This window comes from Chiloscyllium plagiosum, chromosome 1 (genome assembly GCF_004010195.1).
Source record: "Chiloscyllium plagiosum isolate BGI_BamShark_2017 chromosome 1, ASM401019v2, whole genome shotgun sequence".
Lineage (NCBI taxonomy): Eukaryota > Metazoa > Chordata > Chondrichthyes > Orectolobiformes > Hemiscylliidae > Chiloscyllium > Chiloscyllium plagiosum.
The window spans coordinates 87,256,671-87,265,527 of record NC_057710.1 but is presented as its reverse complement, the minus strand read 5'-3'; the positions used below and the strand labels follow the sequence as shown (position 1 = coordinate 87,265,527).

At 38.4% G+C, this 8,857-nt stretch overlaps 1 pseudogene; it reads right to left on the bottom strand.

Annotated features, from left to right (window-relative positions):
* Positions 1-7,648: 7,648 nt before the first annotated feature.
* Positions 7,649-7,717, bottom strand: LOC122556016 (annotated as a pseudogene).
* Between the last annotated feature and the right edge of the window lie 1,140 nt (positions 7,718-8,857).

Here is an 8,857-nt window from a genome sequence, read left to right as displayed (position 1 = left end):
GCATTTCTCACAGATTACACTGGAAATACCAGTGCCCAGATTCAGTTACTTTTCTGCGATTTTAGGTCCCTTCGCTTTTTCCGAGATCTCTCAATTTTGAGAACCGCATCTTTAAACAAGTAGGTTTGCATTAATAATGAGCCCCCCCACCCAGAGTAGGGGCAAAGTTGCAATGATAGACTGAAAAGGATCAAAGGAATTCACAAGAAAACATTATTTTCGAATACAGAAAGCAACGTAATTTCCCCAGTCGTTCAAAGTCCAACTTTAATGTACATCCGTGTTCACAAATGTGCCGCATGAAAATTTAACCAAGTAGACTGCCATTGGGCCACGGGAGCGGCTAGCCCATACCACATTAAGGAGACAACATAACACCCAAGAATCACAGCCTGAAGCGAGCAGTAATTGCTGGAAGTGTCTGAATGCAACGGAACCTCAAGCATGTTGGCACCTGCAACTTTGCGTCTATTGCCAGTAAAAATTTCAGCAGTGGGAAAAACGGGCTTGAATGATGAGAACTAAGAGTAAGCCTTGTAAATATCTAGACACAAGAGAGGGGTAAAATAAAGCAATCTGGCTAACTGGCAAGATGAAACTGCAGCAAAAATACCCCTGGCGGGAGATTCGACTAAATTGAGTGATAACCTCGAAGAAAAGGATCTTTCATTTCCAATTGAGAACAGGATGAATTGCTTTAAAGCCTTTAAAATTTACTTCATCAGCAAATTGTAGATGTTCAGTCATACAGCACATTCAAGGCAGTGGTCAAAATATTTTTTTAGTTGTAAGAAGGTTTAGGGAGGTGAGGACAGGGCAGGAACCTGCATTTGAGGTATATCAATCATGAGCATTAGCGACTTTTGAGAAGATTTGTAGCTCAGGTTGATGATAAGTATGTAAGTTAGCTCACTAAGCATGAAGATTTGTTTTCAGATGTTTCGGCACCATACACGAATTGTAAAAAACACTACATCGGACAAATAAGCAGGAAACATGCTGCCAGGATACACCAACACCAACTAGCCACCAAAAGACACAACCCACTATCACTAGTTTTTATACATATTGACAAATGACACCACTTTGACTGGGACAACACACACATCTTAGGACAGGCGAAACAAAGACACGCACGAGAATTCTTTGAGATATGGCTCAAAAGAATTCCTATGTTTTCACCTTCCATTTCATTAAACCCCACATTCAATAAATCCTCTTCCATCATGTTTTACATCTCCACCATATGGTATTAAGCACATCATTAATATTGCACAGGAATAATTTCCTCTAACACTCTGACACACTCTAGAACTGCCGCACTTGCACTTGTATTACAACATTTTCTTTGTAAGGGTAGGAGATGCAATATTTGCCCTTTTATCTCCTCTCTTCCCATGGACATGGATACTCAACACTCCTTCCAGTTGTAACTCTTAGTACAGTTTTTTTTAGTTTAGTACATTGAATTTGCTACTCATAATGCAGCAGTTTCCTTACTAACAACACTAAATGGAGATTGGATGAACACTGGAATACCTCTGTTCAGTCTCTAAATGCAAGCTTGTGGTGGGGTTAGGAGTGAAGTATTAACATAGATGGTTCACTGCTTAAAAGGCATACAACAGAGGAGGAAAGAACAGGTTATTTGCAGTTTGTAAATTATCAGGTATCACAAGAATAAGCATTGGCAATCAGCTATTACAATCCACAAGTGATTTAAATATTGTACTCCATCTCCTTAATTTAAGTTTACTGACAGTACAGAGACTAATAGAAATGTAGGGAAGAAAGAGAGGATTTGGTCCCATTAGCCTGCTGTCCCATTCAACTAGAACATGAACTGATCTGGTACGTGTTATTTTCTTTCTAATCTCTTACATTGATGTCTTTAATATTGAGGAATCTATTGATCAATGACTGATCCTCCACAGTCCTTTGTGACATAGAATTCCAAAGATTCACCACCATTAGAGTGAAAAACAATCTCTATGCATCTCAGTTCTACGCATCATTCTGATGCTGTTGCCAGTACTAGACATACCCAGCCATAAAGTTCCTTTCAGCAAAGACTTTGTAGAGGCGAAAGTGAGGACTGCAAATGCTGCAGATAGAGTCAAGATTAGAGTGATGCTGCAAAAGCACAGCAGGTCAAGGCAGCATATGAGCAGGAAAATCAACATTTTGAGCAGGAGCCGTTCATCAGGAATGACTTTGTAGAGCCTGGTGAGAATTTGGAATGCTTGAGTGAGATCATCCCTCACTATTCTAAACTCAAGATTACACCCATTCTTTTCAAAGGTCAAGCTGCCATCCCAAGGATCAGCCTGGTGAAACTTTGTTGCAGTCCCTCAATGGAGAAAATGAGGTTTGCAGATGCTGGAGATCAGAGCAGAAAATGTGTTGCCGGAAAAGCGCAGCAGGTCAGGCAGCATCAAGGAACAGGAGAATCAACGTTTTGAGCATAAGCCCTTCTTCAGAAGAAGGCCCAAAACATCAATTCTCCTGTTCCTTGGATGCTGCCTGACCTGCTGCGCTTTTCCGGCAACACATTTTCGGCTGCATTCCCTCAATGGCAATTATATGTTTCCTTGGGTAAGGAGACCAAAACTGTACACACTACTCCAAATGCGGTCTCACCAAAGCTTTATACCAATTGCAGCAAGAGTTATTTCCTCTTGCATCCAAAACGTTCTTGCAAATTCTATGGAATTCAAAGAATGTGGTGGATGCCTGGACATTGAGTAAATTTACAGGGGAGAAGGATCGATTTTCAATTAACAGTAGGATGAAAGGTTATGCAGAGCAGATGGGAAAGTGGGGTTGAGGAATAAAGCTTTGGTAATACTTCACTTGGAGTGGAGTTGAGGCCAAGATGAGATCATATTGAATAATGGAGTAAGCTTGAGGGGCTGTATTGCCTACACCTGCTCCTCACTTTTACAAAGGTCAACAATCTATTTTCCTTTGTCATTGCTTTCTGCATCTGCACGTTAGCTTTCAGCATACCCTAGTCCTTTTGGACATCAAAAGTTCCCAATCCCTCACCCTTTAAGAAATACAATTTTGAATTCCATACCAAAACAAATATATTTTTCCACATTATATTCCAAATGTTATGTTCTTGTCAATTTAACTTTTCCAAATTTCCTTGTAGTCCCTTTCATTCCTACTCACATTCACACTTAACTTTGTGCCAAATACAAGATTGGACATTAGGCATTGACACCCCCACCCTCCCATCCAAATCACTGATCAGGATCGTAAAAAAAGCTTAAGAATCTTGTGGCACCCAACTAGTCACAGTAAGCCAATCTGAGAATAACCCATTTATTTTCACTAGTTTGTTAACCAATTCTGAATGTGCCAAGATTGAAAGTAATCTACTATACCCTCTAACTTTCCTCACTCGTGCCCTGTGTGAGGCATTATTGAAAGCCTCCTGTACATCTAGATACACTACATTCACTGGCTTCTCCTACCTAAACAGCTAGTTACATCCTCAAAACATTTTTTAACAATGATTTCCCTTTCATATCAAAATTCATATGAACTCTGTCCAATCTTACCATTTTCAGCAGGTTCTAGCATTTTCAGTACTTTTGATGTCAGGCTCATTTTCAGTTTTCTCTCTCCTTCCCTTCTTAAATTTGCTACCTTTCAATTGATAAGAACCATTCCAAAAATTATATAATATTTGGAAGTTGCATCTACTATCTCTACAATTACTTCTTTCAATATTCTGCAATGTTGATAAAATTCATCAAATTTCAGTCCTGTTAACTTCTCAAGGACTATATTTTCTAAATAACCATTTCTTTTATTCTCATTCAAAAATACTAGAGAAGTAGGGATTAATGAGAATGAAGAATTGAAATGAGAGTTTTTTTTAATGCTCCTCTACGAAGACAGGCACATAGTAATTGTGTTACAGTTCTGAAGGGTCACTGAACATGTAACGTTAACTCTGCTTCCTCTTCAGAGGGTGGAGTTTTCCAGTTATTTCTGTTTTTGTTTCTGATTTCCAGTATCCACAGTTCTTGATTTTTTTTTGACATAGGAGAATAAGGAAAATGCTTTTAAAAAACTTCTCTATATTGGACTCATTTATCTAATGTTTTCTTTTTTATACTGTTATTGAAGGTTTTTTCCACATATAGAATTTTAGAATCTCTACTGTGTGGAAGCAGGCCATTCAGCCACATTCAGGAAGCAGGCCATTCAGGTCCACCCACACCCACCCCCCTATGCTATCCCCGCAACCCTGCACTTCCCATGGTCAAACTATCTAACCTGCACATCTTTGGACTGTGGGAGGAAACCAGAGCACCCAAAGGAAACCCATGACAACATTTGGGAGAACATGACAACTCTCCACAGTCGCTAAAGGGTGGAATCTAACCTGGGTCCCTGGCGCTATGAGACAGTAGTGCTAACCATGTTTCTTATTACTTTACTTTCACAACCTATCTTTTCTTCTTTATCATTTTCTTGTTCTTCCTTAGCTGATTGTAAAATGCTGCCAATCATCAGGCAATTTTAAAGTTTTGATCTAATGCAACTATTTAATCCAACTATTTAATCCAATTTAATTTCTCATTAGCCATGATTAAGTCACTTTTACTCTGGATGCGGTTGCCTCAAAGATAAATTTTTTGTAAACCATGTATTAATTTTTAAAATGCTAGCCTTTTTCCTGTCTGTCATACTGTTTAATATAGCTTCCCAATTGACCAATTTGACCTTAATAACTTTGTAGTTTCCTATAGTTAGATTAAAGACTCTAGCTTCAAACAGATTCATATGATTTTCAAATTTAATACAAAACCCTACTACATTATGGCACCTTTTCCTAGATGTTCCTTCAGAATGAGTTTAATTAGTTCTTTCTCATAGCACAATCTAGATCTAAAATAGGCCAGTTTCTAGTGAATTGCTTAACATGCTGTCCAGAAAACCATCTTTTATACATTTCAAGAATTTCTCCTTGACAGCATTAGTGCTAATTAGATTTATTTAGTCGAATAATCAATTGCAATCCCACAAATAATCTATTACCCTAGTTATACATACCTCTAATTTTGATTTATAACATGCTGTACATTACCACTATTATTTGGTGACCTATTTAAAAAAAAATCTCCCATCAAACTTTGTTGCATCTTGTTGTTTCTTAGCTTCACCCAAATGATTCTACATCTTGTTTTTTTTTTGAAATGTAAGATCTCCTCTCACTGATGTACTAATCTCAATATATTATGAAATGTACCCACCTCTCTTTTTACTGTTTTACCCATCCTAATCACTAAATATCCTTGAATTGAGCATTGATCAGCCTGCAGCTGTCTCCCTAATGACAACTAGAGCATATCTGTTGACCTCTATTTTTGCCAGCAAATCATTGGTATGCAAATGACATTCAGAGTACCCTTAATTTTTTTTATTTTCAAAACTCCAGCTACATTAGCTATTCTATTCTTTCCTGTCACACATCACAGTTTCCTTCTTGCAACCTTGGTCTCTTATCTCATCTCTTAAATTTATGAAATCTTCCCTCACGTTATCTTCCCCACCCCGAATATTTAGTTTAAAGCCCTGTGTAGCATGCCGTTTTTATACGGCTAAGCAGAACACCATTCCCAGCATGGTTCCAATGATGGCCACCCTAACGGTAGTCCATTCTTTCCCTTGTGCTCATGACAGAGTCCCAGAATTGCAACCCATTTGGCAACACTAATTTGCTTGTGGCTCAGATAATAATTGAAAAATTATTATTTTTAAGATTCTGCTATTACTTTGGTATCCAGCTACTCCCACTCTCTAAGAAAAACCTCTTTCCTAGTCTTACCCATGACATTCAAACTTACATGGATCATGACAATTGGGTCCTCCATCTCTCACTACAAAGTTCACTCTAACTAGAGCAAATGTCCCAACCCTTAGCAGCAAGTAAGGAACACAGCCATCTCTTGCTCGCAGCTGCAGGAGACTATGCCCATTACCCTGACTATACCGTCCCCTACCACTTCATCCTATTTGTTCTAATAGCTTCCTATTCCACTGTGCTGTGTTCACTTTGCTCATTCAACTTGGAGCCCATTGCTTTCATTCATACAGGCTGCAAGGCATCATAGACCTGCTGACAATTTGCAAAGGCTCAGACTCCTCCACTTCTTTCTTGTTCATCCCCTTAACTACTTTGTTCACAATCAATTCATACATGCACTACTATGAACAGCTTTCTCTATGGAAAAGATGGATCTTAAAGTCTGTACATAAAGGTTCAACAAATACTTTCCTGGGATGACAGGGCGCTCCTATGAGGAGAGATTGAGTGGGGTGTATCAATACTCTCTATTGCTTAGAGGAATGAAAGATGGTCTCACTGAGGTAGCAATGGCCTAATGGTATTATTACTAGACCATTAATCCAGAAACTCAACATAGAATTGGGAATTAAAAGTGTAATGATGACCATGAAACCAGCGTTGATTGTCAGGAAAAAAACCCCATCTGGTTCACTAACGTCCTTTAGGCAAGGAAATCTGTCATCCTTACCTGATCTGGCCTATATGTGTCTCCCAGTAATGTGGTTGACTATTAACTCTCCTCTGGCACTTAGGGATGGGCAATAAATGCTGGTTTAGGCAGAGATCCCCACATTCCATGAGTGAATAAAAAAAATGAAATATGAAAGATTCCAAGAAAGTTTGATGGGGTAAATGTCAACAGGCGATTTCTTATGGCTCGTTCTTAGGATAAAGAATTGGCACCAGTTGGTTCCAACGTGAGGAAACCGTTCTTCACACCAAGCAATCTGAACCTTTGAAATTCACCCTCCATAGGGCTGTGAAGATGTTCAGTGTTGAGCAGATTCATTGCCAAGTTCAATCAATTTTGGGTGGTAAGGCAAATAAAGCATATGGGATAGGACCGGAATGTGGTACTGGGATCAAAGATGAGCTATAAGCTTATAGCAAAGCATGCTCAGTAACCAGTATTAAGACAAGCTGCCCACCTTCCAACAATAGCTACAACTCCCTGGTTTCTGGCCAGCTAACCCTCCCTTTCCAACCACCGTAAGAACATAATTAGAAAATCCACTGATACCATGCATAGGTTTGCCGAAACAGAAATGTCAAAACCCCTCACTGAATTACCAGGTTACTTTCAATGACAGTAGTGAGTTCTAGAAAAAGTTACTGTCAAATTAAAAAAAAACATAAATAGCTTGTGATTTACTGTGGGCAGTTTATGACCCCTTTTAAATACCATTAGAAACCATACCCTCAAGGCTGATCTTGCTGATTTTTGTTGCTGATTTAGGTTAGTGAACAGCTACAGAGACCTGTTGAGCCTTTAAAATGTAGGATTTGAATTAGCATACTTAAACAATTGGGCCTACAAGATACCTAACAGAAGACAAGTAAATGTTATGCACAAAACAAGATTGGTAACCAATTTTCATTGTCATATTGCCCATTTTTGAGCAGAAGCTGGTATTGCCAAATTAAAGGTTTCACTCTCTCTATATAATCATTTGGACATCGAAGTGGTTAAAAACTCTAAAATACTTCTGGTAAAAGTGGTCTTCCCAACCTGGTTGATTTTCTTAAGTTCTTAGGTCAACAGATGACAGTTAACGGATGCCTTGCGCAGGGGCCATGTTACTTTTCTCTGTATCGTTTCAATTTTAGTATGTGTGCTGCCCAAAACATCAATTTTCCTGTTCCTCAGATGCTGCCTGACCTGCTGTGCATTTCCAGCATCACTCTAATCTTGACTTTAATCTCCAGCATCTGCAGTCCTCACTTTCACCTAGTTGCCTGATGGCCTGGTCTGTTTGCAATGCTCATAGATATTTGCAACAAGCAACTAGCTTTTGTTTGGAATGTGGATTTGTTGCAAAAGTTCAAAATGATCTGGTCACCTTCCTGTTTTTGTGAGATATCACAATTGAAAAATGGACAAATTGTTAAGGAACATCATTTTTATTAATCATGCTCCTCCAACCAAGAGATTTAGCAAAGAATTAAATGACAATTAACTACTAACTAATAGGCGCAAAGATAATGAGAACACCCAGGACAATTCAGCCAATTTATGTTTCCATACATCCAGTAACATGTATCACAACAATGTTCAATTTCTTCTTATGTCTTTTCTACTCATCTCTCATAATAAAAAAAGTCCTGTTGTGTTCAGGTAAATTCCAAATGCAGTGGTTTACATATTGTTGATTATCTAATTAATTCTGTAATAGATGTAATGGATAGCCTATAAATATTTTAATTAATAGTAGTTTAGTACGTTGCTTGGAGGACAACATCTATCAATGTTTTTTGTCTTACATTCACCAAGATATTTTACAAGAACATGAATTCAAAAGAAAAACGTTATACTGCATGAGAGAATGCTGATTGATTGGCAAGTAGATGCTGTTTGGTAGAGGTGCTACCATAGAGAAGGCATCCATTAATGCTGATTGATAGTTCACTGTCAAAACTTTAACCCTTAAACCAGACAGGTTGGTTGATTGGTTGGAACATTGCCCCGAAAAATAGGCCACAGAATAGCAGTCACTGTTGAGTTGAAACAGGCATAATACATGTACACATTCATGCTGCTTCCATCCAACAGCCAGATGAGTAGTGTTTGCCACTAACAGGATGCTGCTGTCAAACTAAAAAGATGTTCGACTTATCACACAAATGAGTAATGTGATATGTGAATTTCAGTGCTGGTGTGATGCTGTCCCAAAGACTGGCAGGTCATATCCTTGTAATCAAGTCATTTAAACTGCAGTCAAACAGTTCAGTTCCTTCATTGTTTGAAATCTCTCAAGAAAATCAAGGTAC